The sequence below is a fragment of the Rhineura floridana genome, chromosome 5 (genome assembly GCF_030035675.1).
Source record: "Rhineura floridana isolate rRhiFlo1 chromosome 5, rRhiFlo1.hap2, whole genome shotgun sequence".
Classification (NCBI taxonomy): domain Eukaryota; kingdom Metazoa; phylum Chordata; class Lepidosauria; order Squamata; family Rhineuridae; genus Rhineura; species Rhineura floridana.
The window spans coordinates 79,029,836-79,057,320 of NC_084484.1; positions in this window are offsets into that span (position 1 = coordinate 79,029,836).

Consider the following 27,485-nt stretch of genomic DNA (forward strand, 5'->3'; position numbering starts at 1 on the left):
AACAACATTTGCACGTTTGTTGTTGTTTTTGTATATATATATATATATATTGTACACTTTCAGTTTAGAACAAAATGTAAATTAAATAAAGCTCGCCTCCCTTCAAACAAGCAAGCGGATCAGAGACAGCTTTGATGGCTGCTGGGTGCTTTTCCCAAGCACACACCGCCTCTGCATGTTCACCCACCATGTAAATTGAGAACAGCAGCTGCCAAATCTCCTTTCTTTCTCCTGGTGACAGGTATCCTTTGCTGTTGTTGTTTCAAGCCTCATTCCCAGCTTCTGGCTCTCTCTCCTCTCCCCAAAGTTGATTTGAGCCCACCCAGTCCCGCTTCTTAGAGAGAATAAGCAAGGAAGGGAAGTAGGTGGCAGGTAGGAGGCACTGTTTTCAGCCACAGCCACGGGGTTGCTGAGGAAGCATCTGTAACTACCAAGCTCTAATTGACAGTAGTAATGCTAGCTTAGGAGGAGGAGGGAGGGAGGACTGGGTGGCAGGTCCACTCCACCTCTTTCTCCTCTGCCTCTGCCAGAGTTGGTCCTCTGTAGAAGAGGGGCTTATATTATTTCCTAAGGGCGTGGGTTTGCATCAGCACTATGGCACAAAATAATGTTTTTAATTTTTATATAAAGACCATGTCAAGACAGTTTCATTCTTTATTTTTATGTAGCTATCTTCACCTGGTACTGAAAAGACCACAAAGATGGTGCCAAGCAAGCCTTCCTGGGAAGGCCATTCCATAACCAGAGAGCCACTCCTGAAAAAGCACTTTTCCTGGTGGTTGGCTCGCTCATTTCATGGGGAGGGGCTAGAGAAGGCCCTCCAAAGAGGATCTTAAGGTTCAAGTAGGTACATATGGGAGAAAGTGGTCTTTCAGTAGCTTGGTCGTAAGCTTTTAGGGTTTTAAAGGTTAAAACTGGTATTTTACATCGGTCCTGGAAATGGGTTGGGAACCAGTGAATCTGACAATGCATAGGCAACCGGTCCCAGTTAATATTCTTGCAGCCCTTTTCTGGACCAACTGCAGTTTCCAGAACATTTTAAGAGGCAGCAGCACATACAGCACATTGCAGTAGTCTAAACGGAAGAACATGGGTAATTGTGGCCAAGCTATCTCCATCCAGGTAAAGCCACAGCTGATATATCAGTCAAAGCTGTTAAAAGGTTGTTTTAAACTCAATTGTTTATCTTGAAAGCTCAGAGATTAGGAAAGAAGTGTCAATTTAGTATTTTAACTGCTGGTTTTCTGCCTGAGGGAAAAATATAATGCAGAGTCTCAATACCCTGTTAAGCAATGAAGATCATTTAGGAATCAAAGAGAGAGCAGACTGCAGATAATTTGTGTTTCATATGTATAATTTTGTTTAACATTTTCATTGGCGTGGAGGATTCTAGGTCATTGGCAGTAAACATGTTGTATTTATGCTGGCATTGGCATCTCATTGGGGAGCAGACAATTCAATCTGTAACATAATTAAATCAACATTTGGTTGACAGCCCAAATGCATGAGCCATTACTACTACTACTGGTGATCATTTGTGACCGAGTAAGATTGTCTTCCAAAATAAGGCTGGTTGAAAGATGCCTGTGTGTGAATTTGTTTTATGTGGAGAGATCGGCGCACAATGATCACCAAAAATCTTGACAGAAAAAGGCTTTGATCCAATGGCATGGATACCACGACAATTGGAAGTATTTTATCTGCTGCAGCCTTCAACCGCCTTCACAGCCGTTGTAACATACACATTATTATCCTCCGCCTGTTCTGCCGTTGAGGACATTCTTGGATCGTTCTTTGTCTGGTTCCTCTCCCTTGACTTTACTGCCATGGGTGACCATGCTGGGAGTACATGACTCCCGACAGCATCACTCACAGGGTTCATTGGAACACGCCAGCTCACTCACCACTACAAGGTGACGATCCAGCGAGCGGATAAGCCATTACCCCAGCAAACAAATGAAAGTACAAAAGTGGGGTGTCATTCAGAGCAAAGTCACATCTACGATGGTGAGTAAATCCACACAAGTACAGCCAGGCTTGTACAACATAGTGGCTCAGTGCTGCTAACAGCTATGATTGCCAGATGCACTGTAATGGCATTGTGTAAAACTTTTTTGGCATGAACTGACTGAACAGATTACCTGATGGGGTGAAAAAAGATTGGATTGCCAACAACTAACCATCATTCAAAAAGGTTATTCTGGATAACCATGGAACAATCATGTAAATTGTGCCACAATGTGGTGATGGTGGTGGTGGTGGTGGTGGTGGTGATTATCCACCAGCCAAAGGTCTCCTGCTTTCTTAAAAGACTCTGCCCTTTCTCCCTTGCCGTATCATAGGCTTGGAACTGCCGCCCAGGACACCTATGTGATGCTAGCTCTCTTATTTTATTCACAGCCCTCCCCAAAACCCACCCGTGAAATCTTAGGTACAACCCTCTAGTTTCCTTGGCCAAGTGTAACCTAGTTTGTAACTCAGCCTGCCTCCATTTCCCTCCTTTCTCTGTTGCTTTCCCTGTGTTAAATTTTAGATTGTAAACTCTTTGTTTACAATCCTCTTGTTCTCTGTAAATCAGGGGTGGGGAAACCTGTGACTCTCCAGATGTTATTGAACTACAGCTCCCATCAGCTCCAGCAAACATGGCCAGTGCTTAGGGATGATGGGAGTTACGGTCTAGAAACATCTGGAGGGCTAAAGGTTCCCTGTCCTTTCTGAAAATTGTGTGCATGCTAATGGCAAACAGCAATAAGAATAATAAGAATAATAGCCACAATAATAGCAGGGTGCACATGGCCATTTTTCCCGATCAAAAGATATCTTTTTGGAGTCATGCTGTGGTGATGACTCACTTGGATAATCATTATTATCCAATAATGCCTTATGATTTCATTAAAACGATCAGCAGATTTGCTTTTTGAAGCTTGCTGAGCTCATACTGACCTAGTATCAAGATGCAGAGCCATAATTGTACAAAATTGAAATACTCTTTCTTTCTTTTACATTCAGTGTTTTATCCATGCTCTTAGACATGGCTGCCCACTGAGAAAGACTAGGAAGACAATTACTTTACTGCCATTACTGTGAGATTTAAGGGACATTGTAAATTGATAGGAGCAAGCAGTCTCTGGAAATTTTACAGTCAAAAATGGGCTGATTGGCCCATTGTGTGTTGCACCTTAATTAATTGCAATTTATAAACATTTCCTGGCAGAGCTTGTCATTTATTATGTATCTACTCAGCAGTGCAATACAAAGCCCTAAAGGTGTGCTAAAACAATCCAATGTTTAACAAATAGTTGGGGTGAACCTTTGAAAAAGTTCAGAAACTCATTCAGATGAACAGAACAATTGGTTATAAAAATAAATCCAGACAAGTCTGAATCTGCTCATGAGCAGGGAGAATAGAGCTTTCTTTCCCAGATAATTTATTTCCAATGAATAATTCAACCGAACTAGCAGTAAATTCAAGAGATTAGCCTGTCTCTGACCTCTCACTTCAAGAAGCTCATTCAGCCAGATGGAATTCTATCCTCTGTTTTATGATTAACAATCTATTCAAGCCATTGGATACATCCTATATAATGACATCAGAACCATCCAAGGTGTTAGGTTGTTCAATGATGGAGTTTTTTTAAAAAATTACACAGCCCAAAATATTTTGCTGTTGATGTCAGTGCTGATAGGGTTTCGTCAAATCAGCATTCCCAGAGTGGAAACAGACTGACATCAGAAAGAATTCATAAACTCCAAGATACACATCAAAGCTTTGAGAAAATACTCATAACAATACTACAAATCTCCAGGAGTACGCCAACACTGACAACTGCCTGAAATATTATTCCCAGAGTTCCCTGGGGAAAGGGATTGAAACCACTCTGGCAATGGTGCAGTGAGCCAGCTTGGTCAGTTTGACTGGACCATGGTCAGTTCCATAGTACCTCATAGAGATACGTCAGTCAACTAACTGTGAGCAAGCTGAACAGGACAAGGATGGAAGTCGTTGCAAAAACCAGACAGGTTGGAGAGGAGCATAAACAAGGAGATGGAAGGGAGAGGCTTCTGCCTCAGTGCAGTACTGGATATAAGGTGACAAATACATGCTGCAAGTGTTTAATTGTATGAAGATAACACTGAAATGAGCAGTTCAGATTCCTTGATTTCCTGTGAATAAAATCATCCATATGTACCCATATTTACTTAGCTGTTGAGGCACCAAAGCCATAGTAGGACCTATTGTAGAAATCCTATATCTGTCTGACTACTCTGTGGGAGAGTACTCACAGTTCTTCTATTCGAAAGCTTTATAAAAGTCTTCCATATGTTTCTTGGAGCCCTCTATGCACACACTGAACTTCCTAGAGCATGGCCACTATCTCATTTAAAGCCTGCATCTCCCCCCCCCACTCCTGATTCCATCTGTGCAAGCTTCACTTATCTATGCAAAAATGTTTGCAAAGGGGAAAAAAGCTGCAGTTGCTGATAATGCACATCAATATGTTCAAATAGTATTTTTCAGAAAGTTAAGAAACATGTAACACATAATACTGACATTTCATCTTTCTTTTTCATGCAGAAGTTGTGTTTAAAGGCATTATATACGCATACGCTGTGTAATTACATTAATCAGAGAGACTTCTTCTCCGTGTTCCTTTATGGTTACTATGGCAGCACCCACATGTTTGCACAGAGCAGAGCATGGGTAGGCCCACTCTTAATTAGACTTACAAAGCAGTTACATTTCAAAGGAAGGCAATTAATACAAAGTTAGAAGAAAGAGTGCTGGAAAAGAGTGATAGGCCTGGAAACATGTTCTTACTTTTCCTTATGCCAATAGCTTTTTATTAGAATGTGTTTAATCTTGCTTCCCCCGCCCCCCATCTGTTGCCTGCTCATATGTGTTGCTGCATAAGCATAGGAACATGTAGAGCTGAATAGCAGGCAGCAGCAGCAGCATGAGAGAACAACTCTTGTAGTGGCACTGGGAGCTGGTCTCAATCTCAGGTTCAGATTAGAAATAGAACCTCCCATTGTGGTTCCAGTATTCCTTTCCCTGATGAACCTGTTCACTCTGAGGGCTCATGTGAATCTAATACATAAGGAATCTAACACAAATGGATGAGGAAGAAATAGTAAATGGTTCACATTTTTTTCATGGAAGAGGACATAAACCCAAATGCAGCTGTCTTCCAACATTTACACTTCTCCAAATTTTGTAATGCAGTTCTCCAACTAAAAAAAGTGACCAAAAGTGCATATATTTGGGGAAAGTGTGCAGAAAAATGCACATATGAGTGAAAATAACATACAAAAATGCATTATATTAGGGGAAACCATTGTAGAAAATGTGTTTATTATGCAAAATTACATGCAAAAATATGTATAGAAGAAATATACCCTAAAATGCTGGTGAATTTTTCTTTAAAAAAATGCAGATGAAGAAATTGGTGAACTGAAAACATAAGATTGGAAAAATGAGAAACCAAAATTGACAGATTCATCCATCCTTAATAATACATATGACTGCCACTGTACATGGTATCTTTAAGATTTTCATAAGAGCTTTGGACCTCCTGAAGAAATACAAACCTATATCTGAATTTTTGGGCAGTTAAGTAATTTAGGGTGTGTGTATTAACACCTTTTGGTAAGAGAATGCTTGACTAAGGCTGCAATCCAATAGATGTCTATTCAGACGTAAACTCCATTGGGTTCAATGGAACATACTTCCAGGTAAGTGTATTGGATTCCAGCCTAAGTCATCATAATTAGTAAGTTATAATTCCCACTGACTTTAGGGGGACTTATTTCTGAGAGAAGATGCTCAGGATGACAGTGTAGGTGGACCTTGGTCCAATAGGTTGATTCTTTTTTTAAAAATGACACTTCTCTGTCCCACTTTTGACCCCATTTTAACTGTAGCAATGCAACCTTTTAAAGTAGCCCCTTCTATCATGGTGCTCTGAGAGTATGTGGTAAACTCCCACCTGTTGCTCTGCAAATGATGCATTCTGCTGCTCCTTAATCCATTAGCTTTATATAATTTTAAAATATCTCAGAACTAAACAGGAATAGAACAGGCTGAAGTGTGGGAGGCCCTTGGCTGAACATCTCTCACCAAAAATAGAAAGGCAAGGCAAACACAACATTCTTTACTTGCAGCATTTCCAAAGATACACTCTTGCCTACATGCTGCTCTTGGTCCTTTCTTAACAATGCATGTTATCATCAGTAAAAGCTCCATATACTCACAGTATGATCCCATCCCTCTTTCAGGATCATCTGATAGGTGGATTGGAATTTGTGCCAATGGAACACAAAGTTGCTTTAGCATTATGTGGCCACTGCATTGGGCTGCTGGCCAACTGCAAAACAACACTAGCAGAAGGTAGAAGAGATAGGTAGACTTGGGAGTGTTACTGGGGCAGGTGGTCATCCTACATCAGATTCTATTCATGAAGTCAGGTTTGGATCCATACCTTGCACTGATATAATGCTGTAAAGATAACAATATTATTGATCCCAGCAGGTGAATGCCCAACCATAGACCCTGGGACGACACTACAGGTAAGAGTATAAACTCAGTTAGTGGGTTGGGCTGAGACAAGAAGAATAAGAGAATACCATTGACCTGCACCCTTTCTCAGTTACTCACCAAGCTCCAAGGGGCACAGTTTGTGTCTGTTAAAGCTGTTACCTATTATGCATAGTTGTTCTATGTTTCTCATGTCTCCCCTCCAGCAATCATAGGAAACAGCCTTATATCAAGTCATATGATTAGTTTAACTGCCTCAATATTGTCTAGCAGCTGCTCTCTAGAGGGTTTCCAAGCCCTACCTGGAGAGGCCAGAGATCAAACCTGGGACTTTCTGCATTCACAGCATGCATGTGCTCTACTACTGAGCTGTAGTCTCTTCCCTAAATAAATTACATAGCTGCATTATTGCTCCCTGGGTCTCTGCAATCTGGCATCACTTTGCATGTTGCTTCAGTTTCCAGCTTGGTTGAATCAGTGCTGCACAATGGCACAAATTAGCCTTTTCTTTCTTGGTACAAATGTTTACAATTTAAAAAATGCAAAATAAATAGGGCCTGAACATCTTATACAGATACACAAAATAATTTCTGCAAAAATACGTTATCCTTTTCATGAAGTATGGGTGACCTGATTTTAAGGAAAGTGCCAACTACTGATTCAGCAACATGATATCTGTTTTCTTCCCAAGAGGGTTTCCCTGATAAACAGTCATGGTTTCCTCACTAACATTCAGAATGGAGGCCACCATTTTATTTCTTGAGCCAAAGACTCTGGAACCAAATTATTTTCCATAATCTGGTGGCAATGGTTCTGGATAGAAAATACAACATTAATGTATGATATTCTACCCACTGTAAATACATTGTTCAAAAATGCACCCTTTCAAGACTGTTACCATCTTCAGAGGTAATTTGAAATTGAAATTGTGAAGTGAGAGAATGCCCTTTTCTATCCACAAGAAAAGAAAAAGGGTATTGCTAACAACTATTTCTGTGTTACTCATGAGTAAAGGAAGCAGGTCTTGCTTGGGTGCCATGCATTGGCCAGGGGTGGCATTGTGTGTCTGTGTGCATGTGTGAGTACGTATCATGAAGAATCAGTTCTGTGTGCTACTCTCATGTTGATATCTGTCAATGGGTACTACAGTATAGCTAAGATAGCTGGTGTTACAACAGGATCTGTGCTGGCATAATCTACTTGAACCCCCAGCAGAAAATTTAAAAAGTGTAATGATAGCATTGTGGGGAGGTGGTTCTCCCATAGGGTCCCCAACAAGTATATCACCACCCAACAATCAAGATAGGGGTGTTCACATGTTAAATTCAATAACTGTATGATCTGTGCACCTGTGTACACAAAGAATTGAGCTGTACACTTGTACTGAAATTCACAGGTAATGCTCACTGAGTGCCTTGTCAGTGTGTCTGTATACACAAGCAGTTCAGCTGTACAAATGAACAAGGGTATACTCTTTTACACAAATACCACTATATGTAGCGACACAGCTTGTACCTATGTTCAGTGTAACATGTGAACAAACCCAAAGATACTCACCAGTGAGGTGCCCACATGAGCTTTATACAAAAGTGGCATGTAGCAATGGCAAAACACTGCAGTAATGTCACTGAGCCTGTCTTCTATCTCCCTCATACAATGTACAAGCCCACAGTACCAGCTTTCATAGCCCAGTTCTTGGGAGTACAGGTTTTCAAGGGGATAGGTCACAGTCCTCCTGTAGTAGGAGTGCTTCTCACAGACAATTTTCAGAGCACTGCCTTTGTATTTGGTATTTGTATGTGGTCCCAGGCTATGGTGTGAATGGACATGAAACCACCATCTTGCTGAAGCTAAGAAGGCCTGGGTCTGGTCAGTGCCTGGATGGGAGACCGCCTAAAACCACATGTACGCCACCTTGGGTTTCTGTGATGAAAGAAGAGTGGGGTATAAATATAAGGAATAAATACTAAAAATTTGAAGCAAGCATTTTCCAGAGAAGAAGAAGGGGTGGGGTGGAGTAAATGAACAAGAAAGAATGGACATGAGAAGAGGAAATCACAGGAGGCCATGTTGAGCTGGCTGGTTATTCATTGGAAACCACGACTACTTCTACATTGTATAAATGACTTAGGCCCCAAATATCTGAAACTATCTCCTTCCCTCAGACCCTCTTAGGTGTTAAAATCAGCAGTAATTCTGCCACCCTCAGACGTTTGGGGGGATGGTAGCCCAGGAAAGAGCATTCTCTTTGGCAACCCCTAAGTTGTGGAATTCCCTTCCCACAGAGGTGTGTCTGGCACTTTCACCATAGAGTTTTCAACAAATACTGAAGGCATACCTCTTTACCTCTTTGACATATGAGACATGTGTTTTCAGGACCCATCCTATTCCTATGATTGTAATTTGTTTTAATTGTTTTTAATATTGCATTTTAAATTGTTGTAACCCACCCTGGGACCTGCTGGGGAAGGGCAGGTTGTAAATTTAATTAACAACAAGAAGACATTTGGGAAATGTGGGATTAATCCCTGCTCCTGAGAAATGTTGAGGTGACCTCTACAATGCAAAGTTTTTCTTTTCTTTTTTTGTTTCCTACTGACATTTATTTGTTTGTTTGTTTGTTTATTATTTGATTTATATCCCACCCTTCCTCCTGGCAGGAGCCCATATACAGAGCCGCCCCTAGGCATTGGGAAGCAGGGCAGTTGCCCCGGGCCCCGCGCTTTGGGGGGGCCCCATGCTTGGTGATCTCCTCACCAGCCGGCTCCTCCCTCCCTGCCATAGGCCATTGTCAGGAAGCGACAAACCGCCCCCACCCAAACAACACAATGTCCAGCACACCAACAAGCCCAAAGCCCCGTCCTCTCTCCTTATCCCTTCAGCTTGCAAAAACTTTCCTTATTTCCTCCCATCCTCCTCGCCCTATGGCCGGTGTGGGCCAGCGACTGAGTCAGAGCCACTCGTCAAAGCGGCGACAGTCATGACCCCCAGACCCTCAAGGTACTGGGTTCATGCATCAGACTCAGACCCCCACCCTTAGGGAAATGAGACTGGAACCAAAAAACTATTACTTCACCCTTGCCAAGGCTGTGTACGCTCACAACAACCCTGCAAGGTAGAAGGTAGGCTGCCACCACCCCTGTATACTGGTCCACTCAGAGCCAGGGGATCTCTGAGCCCAGAAGATATATAAAACCAAGGTCCTAAAAGGCAAGAGTCACAATTTCACTCCTTGCCAGGCACCTCTGGTTTAACACTTAAAATCCAAGCCTTTAACTTCTTAACCTTCTTTGGTAGTTAGTGACTGAGATTGGTCAAGTTACTGAATCCAGAACCACCCCTTCTCTCAATTGAACACACCAGGTTAAATAGAAGTAGCTTTATTAAGATTTATAAGTGCACTTAACATATAGCAGCAAGTAATCCTTTAAGACCATTCACCCAACAGGGGTTTAGGTTCTTACAAGAGAATTCATACACACAACAAGAAAATAACAAACTAACTCACCTAACTACTTACACACGAGGTAGTTGGTTGCGTGGCACCTCTCCTAAGAGAGATGGATGTTCAACATAAAGCAATGGAACCAGACATAGGTTGCCTTCCCATAAGCAACCCCTGGAACCATAAGGCAGAAAGGTTTGGAACTCTGGTGCCAGTCAGCATAGGCAGAGAACAGAGAACAAAGGCTATGGGCCTCTAGCCCTATACTTAAGGGAAAAGGATCCTAACAGTCCAAGATTAATTGACCAATCAGGAATTGGCTGATGTAACTTTCTTCTCGATGTTTCTCACATTTTCGTGCCTTCAGGCCCCCCTCCCAACTGTGTTTTCCCAACTGTACAGGCCAAGGATCACCTTGGGTACCAGGCACTTGCTAATCAGCAAAGATAAACAGGTGCAGCTTCTTAAGGCTTCTCTAACCATCTTCAGCTGGGAAGTGAAACTCAGATTTGCAAATTGGCAAAGGCTTGTCTTTTCTAACTGTAACTGTCTCCCAGAGTCCCTTACTGGAGCCAAAATATTGCTATTAGATTTTTAATAACTCATGACCATTACAGGTTCATGACATGCCCCTTTTCGGGAAGATGATGTCAGAACTCTGGATAGTTCTGCGTCATCGCCACAGCAACCAGGGATAAGGGAACAATCAAAAATTCCATCAATATATCAACATTGCACTATATACAGCATAAAAGAAAAAAAAAGAAAAAGTTAATACATTTTAAGCAAGTGAGCTACTTCTTGACTTATGCTTTCTAGATATATTCAAAAAATCCAACGAACTTACAAAATAACAGCAAGAAAATTAAGGGACCCCTAAAACACCCGAGAAAAGAAGACTTTATTAAAAAATAAAGAGATAAAATAAAAAATGGGGTAATCCAAAAGCTGGTCCAGGTTCAAAAAAGGTCATAAGCCATAAAATCCTATAAAAGTCCATAAAACATGTTAAAAGCGTAAAAGAGTAAAACAAGGTCTAAAACAGTCCAAAGGTCATCAGAGCCGGGAAATCAGTCAGTAAAATAGGCATGCATCAAATATCAGTCTACTGGAACAGATAAGTGAGATAGAGCATCAGCTACTACATTATCGCGCCCTTTTATGAACTGGATTGAAAAATCAAAATCTTGAAGGGCCAGACTCCAACGTAACAATTTTTGGTTGGAGTTTTTCATTCTGTTCAACCAACACAAAGGGGAATGGTCTGTCTGCAATTGAAAATGACGTCCCCATAGGTACGGGCGTAACTTGTCAAGAGCCCAAACCAAAGCAAGACACTCCTTTTCAATGGTAGCCAAATTGCGCTCTCTTGGAATCAATTTCTTACTAATGTATGCAATAGGGTGCAAATCTCCAGCAGCATCTTCCTGGAGTAAGGCAGCTCCAAGCCCAAAGTTAGAAGCATCCGTCTGAACTACAAAAGGGCTTGAAAAATCAGGGGCTTTCAAAACAGGGTAGTTTACCAACATAGTCTTTAAAGCATCAAAAGCACTTTGACATTTATCAGTCCAAATGACACACATTGGCATAGTCTTTTTGCACAATTCAGTTAGGGGGGTAGCAACACTGCTAAAATGTGGGGCAAATTTTCTGTAATAGCCGGCTAACCGCAAAAAAGACTGAACCTGTTTCTTAGTCCTAGGGACAGGCCAATTTTGAATAGCTTCGATCTTAGCCTCCAGGGGTTTTACATGATCCTGCCCCACCCTGTGGCCAAGATACACAACTTCCCCCAACCCAAATTGACATTTCTGCGCTTTGATGGTTAGTCCAGCGGCCTGCAGTCTCTGTAAAACAATTCTCAAGTGATTCAAATGCGACTTCCAGTCAGGGCTAAAAATGGCTATATCGTCCAGATACGCGCAAGAAAATTCGCCTAGGCCATTAATCACAGAATTAATAAGCCTCATGAACGTTGCTGGAGCGTTTCGAAGTCCGAATGGGAGAACCTTGAACTGGAACAAGCCCATATGCGTGACAAAAGCAGATTTCACAGCAGCGTCCCCATCTAGAGGCACTTGCTAATATCCCTTGGTTAAATCCAGTGTAGTGATGTATTTTGCTGCTCCCAGCCTTTCTATTAAATGGTCCATCCTAGGCAAAGGATACGGATCCACTTGGGAAATCTGGTTCAGCTTCCTGTAATCCACACAGAAACGCACTTCATTAGCTTCTCGTTTAGCCACTAGCACAATAGGGGAGGACCAGGGACTGGTAGAGGGTTCAATAACTCCCATTTCCAACATAGCTTGGACTTCCCTCTCTACTACTTCTGCATTCCGCCCTGTAACTCGATACGGAGAAGCTTGCATAGGGGGATGATTCCCGGTGTTAATAGAATGAATAGCCAAACCAGTTCTTCCAGGCTTACTGGAAAACATAGGTTTAAAGTCAGTCAGGATTTGGACTAATTGATTTCATTGCTCCTGAGTCAAACCTTCGGGTAGGGTAATTTCAGTTATCCCCCCTGCTTGTTGGCTCTCTGTAACCAAATCCAAAGAAACCTCTGCAAATTCACACACCTTAGCACAAGCCATAATTAAATGTCCATTAAGAGAATCAGATTTCTCAGCTTGTAACAAAACAGCCGAGTTGGCTTCCGTTTTGCTTTTACAACTTTGGAGGCTTCCCTTCTTTAATAGAGCTGTCTTAATTTCTTGAGAGCCAACAGGTGGCACTTTGCATTCCATCAGCCCCCCTCCTCTGGGTTGCAAAGGCGAACTTCTTTCCTGTGGCTCAGGCAAGCGCATGGCCCGCTCTTTCGAAGCCTTGGCTTCTCTCCCACTACGTTTCAAGGTGTCTAGCAAAACTTGAGACCTAGCCAGAGCATCCCTCTCCGCTCTACATTCAGTCTCTTTATGGTGCAGGAAAAGCAGGTCTGCTCCTATCAAAACGTCCCATAAACTGTTGGTTGAATGAACTAGAACTCTATGGCGCCCAGTCCAATTCTTGTACGAAAGCACCAGCTCAGCTACACGAGCTTGCACTGTCCTGGGTCCATACGCCGTGACAGTCACTTGTAAGTCTGGGACATATTGCTCTGGCTTAACTAGGTGTTCAGCAATACTGGTCATCTCAGCTCCCGAATCTACTCTTCCCATGACCTGAACACAATTAACATATATGGGTTCGGAAAACTGCGTTTGAACCCATTCCTTACATTCCGATGAGAGAGGTTCTGGATAGTTTCTCCCTGACAGCAAACTATCCTTTTCTTTTCCCTCTCTGCCCCTGGTTATATTTTGTACAACACTCACCGACAGGGCTTTGACTACCGGTCCACGAGGAGTTTCAGGATGGTCTTGGGAATTTGGGGCAGAAAATACAAAATCCGATTCTGCTCCTTCATTCTCCTCTGCTGACGACCAAGAAGAAAGTTCAGGGGGTTCCGCTCCAGGTGATGCTAAGTCTCTTACACGCACAACTGGAGCAACCCTTGGATTCTTCCTCCCAGCAGGATTGGGCTTAGGCAAGGTTTCGGACCAGGAATTAGCCTTATGGCCGATTTTTCCACACTTAAAGCAAGTTATTTCTACAAGGGGCTTCTTTTGTAATGCAGCCTCTGTCAGGGCGGAAGGTACTTTGGAGTAGCCATGCCCTCCCTTCACTTCCCTCGGCGGTTGCCATGGTTTCTGCATACCTGAAATCTCTCGCCCCGGCGGTTTCACAGGAACGTTCTCAGGTTTCCGAAACAGAGTAAACTTTTCTCCAGCTCTGTTTTTAAACATACGATCTGCTAGCACGCCTGCTTCAGCCAGCGAACGGGGCTGCTGGTCTCTAACCAGAGCCATCAGGTCTCGAGGGAGACGTCTGTAGAACAGTTCTTTAGCAAACAGATCTAAAACCTCCCCTCGAGTTGCAGCTTCAGCCGTGTCTGCCCAGCGCTCCACATTCCTGCCCATCCACGCAGAAAAAGCTGAGAAGCTTTCCCGAGGCTTTTTTTGATCTGCCTCTAAACGTCGAAAACAGTCCTCTGCTGTTAAAGCAAAGTGGGATCTGGCCAGAGCATAGAAGTAATCAAAATTATCTGCATACTCCACTGGCAGAGAGTTCAACAATTCTCTCAATTCGCCTTCAGCGTTAATGCGTAAAGCACTCATCCAGTACTTTTTAAGCACACCTTGGTCTCTACAAGAGTGAGCAAAAACTTGAAAAAAGGTAAAGATGTCATCTGTCTCACGAAAGGTCGGAAAAGATTTTTTATGGAGGTCTGGTCTTCCTCCTTGCGGTTGTTGCAACTCACGAGCAAAACTTTCCCTACTCCGGCGATCCTCCTTCATAGCCTTGAACTGTAGGGACAACAGCTTCATTTGCTTGGCTAGGTACCGCTGCATACTTCTAGGCAGCTCTTCCCCATCAGCATCTTCTTCCTCCTCATCTTCACTGTCCTCCTCACTTTCCTCAGTTTGCTTAAACACGATCTCCTTGTCATCCGCAGAAGGCTGAGGTATAAACGACAGAGCAGCAGCACCTTCCTCCAGCTGAACAAGCTGACTAGGCAACGCATTGTCTGCCAGGTGCACATCCTTGGCTCCATTCTTTTGAGATCTGGTTTTTATCTTTTGCGACATTCTGCACTGACCTTACTACCCAAAGTAACAAACGGTTGTGTCAGAAGTCTCTTTCAAATTTACGACTTGCTGCAATGCACTTATCTCACACAGCGTGTTCACTTAAGAGCAGGAATGGCTTCGATCCTCACCGCTGCCAGCCATGTCATGACCCCCAGACCCTCAAGGTACTGGGTTCATGCATCAGACTCAGACCCCCACCCTTAGGGAAATGAGACTGGAACCAAAAAACTATTACTTCACCCTTGCCAAGGCTGTGTACGCTCACAACAACCCTGCAAGGTAGAAGGTAGGCTGCCACCACCCCTGTATACTGGTCCACTCAGAGCCAGGGGATCTCTGAGCCCAGAAGATATATAAAACCAAGGTCCTAAAAGGCAAGAGTCACAATCTCACTCCTTGCCAGGCACCTCTGGTTTAACACTTAAAATCCAAGCCTTTAACTTCTTAACCTTCTTTGGTAGTTAGTGACTGAGATTGGTCAAGTTACTGAATCCAGAACCACCCCTTCTCTCAATTGAACACACCAGGTTAAATAGAAGTAGCTTTATTAAGATTTATAAGTGCACTTAACATATAGCAGCAAGTAATCCTTTAAGACCATTCACCCAACAGGGGTTTAGGTTCTTACAAGAGAATTCATACACACAACAAGAAAATAACAAACTAACTCACCTAACTACTTACACACGAGGTAGTTGGTTGCGTGGCACCTCTCCTAAGAGAGATGGATGTTCAACATAAAGCAATGGAACCAGACATAGGTTGCCTTCCCATAAGCAACCCCTGGAACCATAAGACAGAAAGGTTTGGAACTCTGGTGCCAGTCAGCATAGGCAGAGAACAGAGAACAAAGGCTATGGGTCTCTAGCCCTATACTTAAGGGAAAAGGATCCTAACAGCCCAAGATTAATTGACCAATCAGGAATTGGCTGATGTAACTTTCTTCTCGATGTTTCTCACATTTTCGTGCCTTCAGGCCCCCCTCCCAACTGTGTTTTCCCAACTGTACAGGCCAAGGATCACCCTGGGTACCAGGCACTTGCTAATCAGCAAAGATAAACAGGTGCAGCTTGTTAAGGCTTCTCTAACCATCTTCAGCTGGGAAGTGAAACTCAGATTTGCAAATTGGCAAAGGCTTGTCTTTTCTAACTGTAACCGTCTCCCAGAGTCCCTTACTGGAGCCAAAATATTGCTATTAGATTTTTAATAACTCATGACCATTACAGGTTCATGACAGCGACCAAAACCATAAGCAAGAGCGCCGTCACTGCAGCAGCGCATGGGAGGCCTCTGTTTTCCCCAGCAGCCCGGGCGCCTGTGTGCAAGAGGCAAGGGGGCAGCAGCTGGACTCAGCAACTGGCATCGGCTATGAGAAGGGGGTAGGCGGGCCTCATTCCTCTTTCCCGAGCCCGGCTTTTCCTTTGCAGGTCAGTGGAGACTCGGAGCAAAGGAGGGAGGGTCGCGGACGGGGAGGAGGGAGGCAGGTGGGCTGAGTCACCTTCATTGCAATTGCACCAACAGCAGCAGGTAAAGCCAACTAAGCCGCCCCAGGCACCTCCCCTTGGTGACCCCCCGTTCCTTGCAATATCAAATGACTGCTTTCTCGACTACAACCACCCCCCGGACTCCACCACCTTCTTCCGTTTCTTTCGCTCCTTCCTGGCCTCCATTCCCAGCTGTCACTGAAGAAGAGCCAGAGAGGGAAGGAAGTGGCTCTTTGAGGCCTGTAGTGCTAAAGTCTGCTCCTCTCCCACCTCCTGCGCTCCAGTTTCTAGAAGCAGATTTGGGGGAGGCTCTTCCTGGTACTGCTGCTTTGGTGGTTCTTTAGGCAATCGTTTTCCACCCACAGCTGTTTCAAAGAGGCAGAAGGGAGAAAACTCAAACTACTCATGCTGGCATTGTTCGTCCCCTTCTAATCTGCTCTATAGGAGAAAGTAGATGTTTTCCTTTTCTGTTCTTCACCGTTCCTGTTTCTTCGGTCCTCTAACTCAAGGTCCGCTGTTTTCTTTACTTCTGTTGGCTCCAAAACATCAGTTCTGGTTTTTTTTAATGATAGTTTCGCTTTCACATTCTTCTTCTAACAGTGCAATTCTATGACTGTCTACTCAGGAGAAAATTCTGTTGAGTTCTGTTGAATTCAATAGGCCAAGACCGTGACCCGAAGCAAATGTGGGGGGCCCCCAACTTTGCTTTTGCCCCGGGCCCCGCACATGCTAAGGGAGGGCCTGCCCATACATATGAACATATATAGCTGCCTTAGCCAAGTCAGACCATGGCCACATATAACCCTGTGCTGTACACTTAACGGGCAGTGGGTCTTCAAGGATTCAGGTAGAAGCCTTTATTAGATTTGCATCTATAGGGTTTTAAAATAAAAATAAAAATACAGGTCTGGAAATGTTGGGGAATTAAATCTGGGAGGTTTTGCATGCAATACAGCTGCCCTCCTGGTTCCAAGCTTTCCTGTCTTTGTAGAAGCAGATATCTGACAGAGGTTACTATTTATTTATTATTTGATTTAGATCCCGCTCTTCCTCCCAGCAGGAGCCCAGGGTGGCAAACAGAAACGCTAAAAACACTTTAAAACATCATAAAAACAGACCTTAAAATACATTAAAACAAAACAACGTTAAAAACATTTTTTAAAAAAGCTTTAAAAACATCTTTTTAAAAAGGTTTAAAAACATTATTAAAAAAACATACTAGAACTAATGTGGCAGAGGATGGACCCCTAGTTCTGGGGTCCCTGACATGGTGCCTGTTGGCATCATGTCACCCACAGATACTTTCCTTTGTGTGTGCCAAGGTGCTGAGCCTCCACATATCAATTAGTTTTAATTGAGTATGTGGGAGCTTTGTTGTTGTTTGGGCAGCAGTCTCTCTTTTTTTAAAGACAGGGTTGCCTGCTTTTTTGCCCATGTTTTATTTGTTTTTTTGGGGGGTGTAGGTGTTTTGTGCAGCATCACCATAGTTTTTCTTCTGTGAAATCGGTATTTTGTGGTGCCCACAACAGTTTTTTAGGCTTCCAGATGTGCTCCAGGGGCACAAAAATGTTGGGTACCCCTGCCCTAGACCTTTTAAAAGTTGTATATTAAAAAAAATCAGCAGATGCAGGCTTTTCTCATTTGTGCATCTATGTCAGACACTTTGGCTAGACCAGCGTTTCCCAACTAGTGGGCCACCAGATGTTGTTGGACCACAATTTCCATCTTTCCTGACCATTGGCAATGCTGGCTGAGGCTGTTGGGAGTTGTGATCCAACAACATCTGGTGGCCCACTAGTTGGGAAAGGCTGGGCAAGACTATGCAATCTGTTGGAGCTAGGCCCATTTCAACCAAAACACTTCCTGTTGAGGTATAGGCCTTCATGCATAACAAGCTGCACCTGCCAACATTTGCTCTTTTGTGTAACTATTTAAGGTACAGCAGCCTATCCTGTACTCAGAGCTTGGAAGTAACTAGTTACAAAACACAAATTACTTGTAATTTATTACTTTTTTGAGGAATGAGTGGGTAATTCCTTCACATTTTGATTGTAATAGAACAAGGAGTAATTTATTACTTTTGATGAGTAATTGTAATGTTTCCAGCATTACTTTGGGGTATTACTTGGTGGAGGGAGCAGGGGAAGTCTTTTGCTCCTTTGATTTGTGGATGAAAATCATGTGCCTCAAGCAGAGCTTCTGTGTAGCATTGCTCTTCCCTCATGCGAGATGGGGCTGGAGTGGAGAAAACAACTGTTTAAAAAAATGGACTGTGGTGGACAAGAATAGAGTGGAGGGAGAAAGGAGCTGGGGGCAAGAATATGAATAAAGGAGGAGGCAGCAACAGAATGGAGATAAAGAACTGTGGAGGTGAAAGATGACAACATGTGTTTGCTTTGTGTGTGTGTGTGTGTGTGTGTGTGTGTGTGTGTGTGTGTGTGTGTGTGTGTGTGTGTGAAAACTTGGCATGCAGAACAGCCTCTGCCACTCTCCCTGACTACTTTGCTGCATTTGCAGTGTTTTAGGGAAAAGGTTTGTTTGGGTGGGTGTCCCTTAGTTGGTGGCAGGGCAGGGTCCTGGAGGTGGTTGAGTGAGAGAGATGATGCTGGCTGAGAGTGTGGGGGGGGGTTGCACTTGGTTTGACATGCAAAGATATGAGTAGTGGCCTCTGCCTCCCTTACCAGTGGAGAGACCATCACTGCTATCTTATGGATAAAATGAATTATTCTACTACCTCTCTCTGTGTGTATTTATTTTTAATGTTGTTTTAGGCAACTTAGTATGTAGCAGCCAAGGCCAACATCTTGTAGGCACTCTAGTGTAATTGGAGTGATTACTTTTAAATAACAGTAATTCTTTTCAGAACAATTGTAATGGTAATTTATTCCTTTTTGGGCGATGTAACAGTAATTGTAATGTGTTCTTTTTAAAAAGTAATGTTCCAAGCTCTGCCTGTACTTTGGTAGCTGATCAGCATAGCTAGAAACCAATGCAAAATGCTGTACTTGTACATTTTGTAACTAGAAGATTGCGATCACTGCAATGGCTACAACAATACTGTATCAGTATTCAGGATTGCACAAAGGAGTATGATTGTTCTGCTCCTTCAATATCTTTCTATAAAAGTCACTGAGAAAAATAACCGAAAGGGCATCCATAGCTCATAACACAAAGAGCAGACTTTTATTCACCTCTCTGGCATTAAACTGACTCATAAATAACTAAAATTCACCCTTCACTACCAACAAGACTTAAACTCAGCAGGAGCCTCTGAAATACAATTTTAAAGTTGGAGAGTATGTAAGAGGAGGAAAAAACCTCTTCACTCCTTAGTTCCTGTTTGAAGGCTTCTGTTCAAGAATGTATGGCTTATCTGGATGGGATGAATCTTGCCCATAGAATCTACTAGTGCCATCATAGATGATCTATGTCACTGGTGAATACAGAAACAAATAGGCATTCCATCTACACATAGATAAATATACCATATTAGTGTCACCAAGTGCAGACAATAGCACATCCTAAGATTTGCTTTTAGTGATATTTTTTTAAAATATGTACATTCATACAGAGAAATATATGTGTGTGTACACACATACAAGGAATAATCACTCACAACACAACAATAGCCCTGTTCAGGATTCAACCCCATGCATTATCAGAATGCATGGATGCACAATAGCCTCACCTCCATCGTCCCTGTGCCTGTTGGTTCCAGCCCTTACTTTCATGCTTTGAGGGAGAAGATCCAAGGGAGAATGTTTGTGCATTTGGCTGAAAGTGCTTAGAATCCTTGATGTGATTGGGAACCCCATTTGTGCAGGATTCCTGTTCATATGGAGAATTCTAAGTGCATTCAACTGAATGTGTGAAGATTCTCCCTTCACACATTCTGGCTCAACATATGAAGGGCTGAGACTGCAACCAGTAGGGAAAGTGATATTTTGGAGATCAGGCTAGCATGTGATGGCCAGCACTCCCTTCATTCTCTATTCTCTGAACAGGGCTAATATATTTGTATTTGGCCCAGTTCATTTCCTAATATTCTGCAATATCATCACTTTTCATACATTTTGTGTATCAAATGATGAATTAGTATCTTGAGGGTTGAAAACTGTCCTCTTCTCCATTTTTCTAGCTTTGAACTCCATCAGTTGCTATACAAAGCAACATAGTTATATATGTAAACTGAGACTATGGTAGGGATGGGCGAAAATTTGATTAGGTTCACATTTAAAGTCACATTTAACAAATTTGTACTTTCTGAAACAGTGAATTGAAATACAGCCATCCTTCAAAATTTGCACTTATCTGAATTTGCAGTGTAGTTCCCCAACCAACCAATGTTTATAAAAATGCATATATGATGGGGAAAATATGCATAAACATGAAAATATTAGTGAAAATAATATACAAATGTGCATTATATTATGATATATTGTTTATATAATGTATCAGTCAAAAATGCATACAAAATGTGTTTATTAGGAAAAATTCACACTAAAATGCTGAAGAATTTTCAGGACGATATTTTTTTTAAAAAAATTGCAAATTGGTGCAGAAATGTGGAGGACTGGAAAAATGAGAAACTGAGAAAACTGAAATGGAAAGATTTTTCCATCCCTAATCCACATGAGTAATAGGTGGCCACTGTTAAGAACATAACATCGTTAAAATATGAGGCAGCTTGCTATGAAGATGCTGGTCATTGTGCAGTGGCAATATGTTTTGACTGCAGAAGATGCATTACTTTGTACCACTTTGTTTCTATAGAGATTGCTACTAATGTAGATAAAGTATTTTTAATTTTTTTATTTATTAGATTTATATCCCACCCTTTCTCCCAGTAGGAGCCCAGGGCGGCAAACAAAAGCACTAAACACACTTTAAAACATAACAACAGACTTTAAGATACAGTAAAACAAAACAACCATTAAAGCACATTAAAACAAAAAATCTTTAAAAATATTTTTAAAAAGCTTTAAAAGCATTTTTAAAAGTACTCACACCAAACTAAAATGCTCTATATGATTAGTCAATATATAATTTGCAAGACCATATCTACAGGACACATTTATTTTCCTCACTCCAGGAGACACAGGCAACTTTAGGGGATGAATGCTCAGTAGTGTTAGTAGAAGGAGGGGAAACCATGACTGTTCAACTGATATTAAACTGTTTTACATTTTGAATATAGATAGGACCTAGCAGGACTGCTAAAATGACCCTAAGTATCTTACTAAAGTCTCTCCAATTGGCAAGTGGTGAGAAGTTCCAGAGACAGCACAAAAGGGGGTGGGTTTCCTCTGAATGAAAGTGCACAGGATACTTATGATGTCTTTATAATGCTTGTTTTATTTACAAATATGCAGGCAGAGAATATTGCAGGCAAACAGGGGCTCTTACTATAAGCAACAGAACATTTTATTCTCCATCAGACTCCAAGAGAGATTCTCTGTACTCCAAGGTGTTTCACCTTCAGCCAACTCCAAAACTGGCTCAGGTTTTATGCCACATTTTCTAAGAGTAGAGAGCCAGTGTGGCATAGTGGTTAAGGTGTTGGACTATGACCTGGGAGACCAGGGTTTGAATCCCCATACAGCCATGAAGCTCACTGGGTGACCTTGGGCCAGTCACTGCCTCTCAGCCTCAGAGGAAGGCAATGGTAAACCCCCTCTGAATACCGCTTACCATGAAAACCCTATTCATAGGGTCGCCATAAGTCGGAATTGACTTGAAGGTAATCCATTTCTATTTTTCCTAAGAGTAAATCCCCCTAAACTAATTGGAACTTATTAAAATAATTGGGGAAGAAATTCAATTCAGTTTACACTTACAGCCAAATTGATCAAATTTGCACATTTCAAAACAAGGTGAGAACCGAATCACAGCCATCCTTCAAACTTCGCACTTATCCAAATTTTGCCATGCAGTTCTCCAACCAAACATTGTTTACAAAAATGCATATATTAGAAAAAGTGTGCATGGAAATGAATATATTTGTGAAAATAACAAACAAAAATGCATTAGAACAAATTGCTTGCAAAAATGTGAACATTAGTCAAACTCAAAATAGCATACAAAACATTGTTTATTAGGAGAAATTTGCACTAAAATGCTCAAGAATATTCACGAGGACTTAAAAAAAACTGAAAATTGATGCAAAAATGTGGAGAACAGAATTTAAGATTGGAAAAATGAAAAATTGAGAGAACCAAAACTGAGAAATCCTTCCATCCCTGCTTTTGTAGATGTGTATAGGATTACGTTGTCAGTCTCCCAATTCAAAATTGAAAACTAGTTCTAAGGATCATGATTACATGATGATTTTATGTTTTATGTTCATCTTTTAAGTTCTTTTATTCTCACTTTCTTATTCGTGTATACACATATATACATGTACGTATGTTTGTATGTGTATGCATAATGCATTTTATGTATTTTAATAGTGTTTTATGCATTTTAATTTACTGTAATGTTTTGTGTTTTTATTGTGTATTTTATTATATATATGTGCGATTTTATTGTAGCCGCCCTGAGTACCCTATTGTAGGGTAGAAGGGTGGGATAGAAATATTTTAAATAAATAAATAATGATTTGTGCTCATGACGCTATCAGCGCAGTCACACACAATCCCACTTTCAATACTGCAAAAGCTATATGGTGGTCAACCGGCGTCATTTCTAGCCAATGCATATCCTATAACTTCCTGCTAAATTTCTGTAGCTTTTTATACCACAAATGTTCTGTTTAATTTGTGTCCTGCTTTTGTTAAACTATAGCTCCTCCAGACACCAATAATGTAGTAGCATTGGGGAAGCATCACAGAACAACTGATAAGACAGAATAAATCAATCACTAATGCGCTGTTATTGATTCAAGAACATGTTGCAGAATATACCCACAGTTAAATACCAGTCTGGAAGGGACCTTGTTTGTCTGGCCCTTTGCCCTTCTCTTCAAGCTTTTGTGGATATGACATTCCAGAACCTAGAGACATTCCCAACTGACAGGATGCATCTCCTGCTATTAGCTCCCAATGATGAAACACTGGACTAAGACATTGGCCTAATAAAGGATGATCTCTCGGCATCTGTACGAGCAATTTTCAAGGTAGTTAATTACATTCACATTAGTAGAACTAATGGTAAGTGTGTTTAGAAATGCAGCTTAACCTTTTGAGGCAATTGTCTTTAGTGGCTATACGTCTTGATTATACAGAAGGAACTTTGTGTCAAAATCAGTTATGCCTGTTATAGATACTGTTTTCCATCCCTTCTCTTTCACTGAACTTGAAAACAAATGATGCCACTAAAAATGTTGTGAGTACTCAGACAGAAACAGTTGCAAAAAGGCAGAAACAGATGGAAACAGCCTGGGTTGGGTCAGGCTATCCATAGTGATCTGGCACTGTCAGCGTGGGGCATTAAGCAGGAAGAAGGAGGGGTCGGGTGGGAAGGAGAAACAGCTAAAAGGACCTAGAAGAGTAGGATGGACCTCCTGGGCTGGCTGCATCTTCCCGGGAGAAGGGTGAAGTGGGGTGGATGCCTTTGGAGTTGGGGTGCAGGGGGCTCCTTTGCAAGCAGATTTCCTGCTCAAACTCTCCTTCTTCCCTACGAATGCCTGACTCTCCTTCTTGCCTGCCCTCTGCCCCCTGAAGCAGCACCCCACAGGATCAAATGCTCCAGGGTACAAGGTGCTCCTTGGCAAGCAGCTTCCCCAAAGGGAAGCCATTAGCCAAGGAACACCCCACAGTATTGAATCTCCCCCGCACTTGTTTGGAAGGAGGTTATGAGATACAGCATCTCCTTTCCTCACCCCCCATGTTTTATTAGGGCTTTTTAAAAAAACAGACACAACCCTGATTAGACATTAGTTCTGACCCCTCAACCCAGGGCCAGGATCCAGGGTGTGGCCCCTAATGAACATGGCTTCAGTTTCCTGCCAGAGATTCTGGGACTTTTGATTCATAGTGCCGTCCCCATTGTGATCTGTGTGAAGCTTTGCTGGTGCATGGGAAGTGCTTGCTGCTGCCTCATTTCTGTGCTCAGTGATAGACCATGGCTGTGTTTTGTTCCCACACTGAACAGCAGCTTCAGGGGGCAATTTTCACTGAGACCATAGATTGGGAGGAGAAGGTTAACCCATATGAGAAAGCCCTGATTCTGATTAGGGGCTCCATGGCTACTATTTTACAAGATGGCAATGTGGCCTCAACCATAGTTTTGGGAGTGTTGGCGGGAAAGATCCATTTAATTATGAAGAAATGAGACTACTCAACAATTTCGATGTCCTTCCATCACCAGCCCAAGCTGACATTGTCTCAAGACTATACAGACTGTTAACACATTTACTAAATAGATCGTCGAACTCCAGGACTGACAACTGCTCCTTGAAAGAATATCAAACGCCAGTGGACCCTATTAGTACCCTTGATGCCATCCCTAAGCTGCCTGGGGCACCAAGCCAAAGACCTTCTGTAAGCAATACAAACGCCTTTCTGACAACCACAGCAGAAATTAATCTGACAGCACCAAATGCTGAATCAGTATTCACTAGGAAGAATCAGAGATCTATTCCACCTAGTGTAACAGCTGCAACAAGCTTAACTTCCACCTGGACAGAAATGAGATGTCCAGATAAAAATGAAGAGGGCTCCCCGCAAAAGGCACTTGCCAATAGGGGCCTCCCTTCCAACTCTATGCAGGTGCTAGTGTCAAATGTTAGTCGGATGGACCCAATTCTAGAGGCAATAGATCTTTTGCCGACGGAGCTGCCCCCAGTAACCAGCGCTCTATATTCTCAAAAAGCAGCAGCCCTTCAATAAAACCCAGGCGGTCAACTTGCTACGCCTTGACTAAAAATGAATTATCCTCCATCTTGGCTGCTATTTTTATCTTGGAACATCTCAGGATGGAAGTCCAAAGCTGCAGATCCTTCCCTTTGGGACTATGTCAGAAAGCATGATATTATTTTTCTTCAGGAGACTTGGGCTACAGGGGATCTTGAATTGAATGGCTTCACTGCCTACTCACTGATGGCAACTCCAAGCGATAAGGGTGGCCGCCCCAAAGGTGGCCTGAGTGTGATGATTGCTACAAATCTCAGAATCAACATCACCAGACCAAATTCTCTGCCTGGGCTAGCCATGTCGCTAGTACTTAAGTTTAACTGGGCCTGCCTGCTTCTGATAAATGTGTACCTCCCCCCGGTTTGACAAAAAAAGTCGGTGAAAGCCACTTACCAAGAACTAGAGGACTACATAGTTGAGATGACAATGCTATATCTGGAAGCAGTGGTGTTGATTGCAGGCGACTTTAACGCCAGATTAGGTCCTAATGATGAGGCCTTATATGCCCACTTCCATGAAATTCCACCTGTTCCTGACAAGGCCCATAACTTACCTGTTCGTCGATCTAACGATCTAGGGTTCAACTATGCTGGCTTCTGCCTGGCCCAAATGGTACATAGACTGAATCTTGCTATAGCAAATGGGTCAGTGGATGGTGACAGAAGTGGCGAATATACTTACTTCTCCGGTCAAGGAGCTTCCTCAATTGATTTTTTATAGTCTCCTACGATCTGCTAAATGCCATATCCACCTGTAGTCGACAACCGCTCTGAGAGTGACCATCTCCCCCTCACCTTGTCGTTATGCTGTGGCACTCATAACATCTATGCTGAGCAGCCACCAACCCTGATAGTAGAACCGGAAATAAGAGCCTCCCGCATTAGATGGTCGACCAAGCTGGAGAAGGACCTAAAAGGGATACTATACTCAGCCAGCTGTCTCCGACACCGGGAAATCCTGCTAACAGCGACCCCCGGAGAGGCTATGCTTGCTGCCTTCCAAGAATTGACTACGGAGGTACAACACTGTCTGACCCCCAAGCCCTCGGCATGGCCACCTACTCGCCATCACCATTCCAAACAGTGGTTTGATCAGGAGTGTACTGATTTTTAAAAAATGCTAATTAAGAAATACAGGGATTACAGAACTAAAGATCTTTCCGTACTGCTACCTGAATGCCTAGATCTGAAGAAAAGTTATAAACTTTTAATTAAGAGGAAAAAAAGATTAGCACAGGCTCAGCACTGGCGGGCCCTTATTGTTGCCTCAAGGACCAAGGACTCGTCTGCCTTTTGGAAGCTAGTGGCCAGGGGTTGGCCAAATACATCCACTAACATGGATTATTATATACCTGTGAACTCTTGGGAGCTGTACTTCCATAACATTTATTCAAGCGATCAAAACAGGGCATATCAGTTAGTGAACCTCATAAATGATTTCTCTAACTGGCCCCTGGTCTCCGTTAAGGAAGTTACCTCCTTAATCGCAAGATTGAAGTTGGGTAAAGCTCCAGCGTCAGATAACATCCCCCCTGAAGTATTTAAATCCAACCCAGAATGGTGGGCTCCAGTCCTGGCAGCTCTATTTACGAGCATTGATCAAACTGCCTGTATTCCTGAGGACTGGGGACTTGCCATTATCATACCAATCTTTAAAAAAGGCAGCCGTTCAGATCCCGCCAACTATAGACCCATAAGTTTGCTGAACACCGTCAGCAAGCTTTATGCGAGCCATTTACCTATAAAATTACAAAGCTGGCTGGAACAGGAAAATATCTTGGAAGAGGAACAAGCCAGATTCAGAGTGAATCACTCTACCATGGATCACGGCCTTGTTCTACAGCATCTTGTGGGAAAATATACATCCAAACCGGGGGGGGGGCTTTATGCAGCTTTTATAGATTTCAAGTCAGCATTTGATCTTATACCGAGGGACAGGCTGTGGATAAAACTTGAGTCTACTACCATTGATAGATGTCTGTTAGCACTCATAAGCTTCTTATATAAGAACACCCAAGTCCGTATAAGATGCAACAACACTGGCAATCTGTCTAAGCCCATTGCCACTTTTAAGGGAGTCAATGAGGGCTGTATCTTAGCACCCACATTGTTTAACCTTTACATTAACTCCCTGATTAAGAGTCTGGCGCTGGTCCCTTCGCATCATCCTACTTTGTCAAATAGGCCCTTATCTATCCTTCTGTACGCAGACGACGCAGTACTTTTGTCCCTTACAAGCACTGGTCTGCGACGCCTGCTCAGAGACCTCGCTAGCTATTGTGAAAAAGAACAGCTGGTTATCAACCATGACAAATCAAAGGTTGTAGTGTTTACCAGGAAGAGGGCGAAATATCGATGGCAACTAAATGGAAACCCAATAGAACAAGTGTCATCATATAGATATTTAGGGATAACCTTACATTCATCTGGAGCATGACATCTGCAGGCAAAAAATGCCATTGCTAATGCCCAGAGGTGCAGAAAGGCGCTACTCTCCTTTTTTTATATGAAAGGTGGGCAACATGTGCCATCCGTG